General features: G+C 35.5%; 1 non-coding gene across 1 annotated transcript; it reads left to right on the top strand.

Annotated features, from left to right (window-relative positions):
• Positions 1 to 154, top strand: LOC142165503 (U4 spliceosomal RNA). The gene has a single exon (XR_012696193.1). It is a non-coding gene; the product is annotated as a U4 spliceosomal RNA (small nuclear RNA).
• Positions 155 to 1,024: the final 870 nt, after the last annotated feature.

Below are 1,024 nucleotides of genomic sequence, written 5' to 3'. Positions count from 1 at the left end.
ATCTTTGCGCTTGGGGCAATGACGCAGCTAGTGAGGTTCTAACCGAGGCGCGTCTATTGCTGGTTGAAAACTATTTCCAAACCCCCTCTTCGGCCTGGGTTCGCCCCTGGCCGTAGAGAATTTTTGGAAGGGCTCCCTTACCCAGGGTAAAGCCCTACAATTCTAAGTTCAATAGTTTTGATGTTGCTATTCATTTTTGGGTTTTCTCACGGGTTTGGGCCGTGGAAATAGCATCTTCTGGATATGTAGGGTAAGACTGTGTACAATAGACTCTTGTGGTTTAGTTCTTCCCCGAATTTCGTGCATAGCGAGAGTTTAGTGCATCGGGCTGTCCTATCCCATGTTTGGCACTAGTATTAGGACGCTATCAATATGAATTTACATTGTGTAAAACCTATTAGTAAAAGTTTTAAATGCATATATGTATTTGAAACATGCAAACATATTCAAAAATAAGGAAATATTTTGTCGCATACATTATTTATTTTTGATTAAACCTGAACTAAGTAGATTCGTATTAAAATTCTAGAACCTAGGGTAATTTAATATACCTTGTAGTGATTATTATTTTTAATGGATGTGCAAAGAGCTAAAGAACGTTAAAATGGATGGAGGGAGTAGACAGATTCGTGCAACTACTATCTGAAAGGAATCTCTGAAGGATCTAGTAAAAATTAAGATTCACTTTCCGTTTAAAAACAGTTAAATAGACCACGATTTACGCTATTTACGTTACTGTATTCATAAATACATATCCTGAATACAGTCGAGTACAATAATTGTCTAGCTGTATTTCCCTGTTTCACGCCGAGTTTTGCTACTGTATTCATGAATACAACAGCTTAAATAAATCGAATACACTCTAAAAAAACTGAAAACATAGCTATAGAAAGTAATATAGTAAATGGTAGCTACAACTAGCTAATTTCTCAACTAGAAAATGTAGTCAAGAGGTGCCATTAATTTTTGAGAAATTTTCGCAAAAAGAGTTTATTACTTAAATGGTCACTTAACTATCTAAAAT

The sequence above is a fragment of the Nicotiana tabacum genome, chromosome 1, assembly GCF_000715075.1.
Source record: "Nicotiana tabacum cultivar K326 chromosome 1, ASM71507v2, whole genome shotgun sequence".
Classification (NCBI taxonomy): domain Eukaryota; kingdom Viridiplantae; phylum Streptophyta; class Magnoliopsida; order Solanales; family Solanaceae; genus Nicotiana; species Nicotiana tabacum.
The sequence above is the reverse complement of the archived record's forward strand: the minus strand, read 5'-3'. Positions and strand labels throughout refer to the sequence as shown.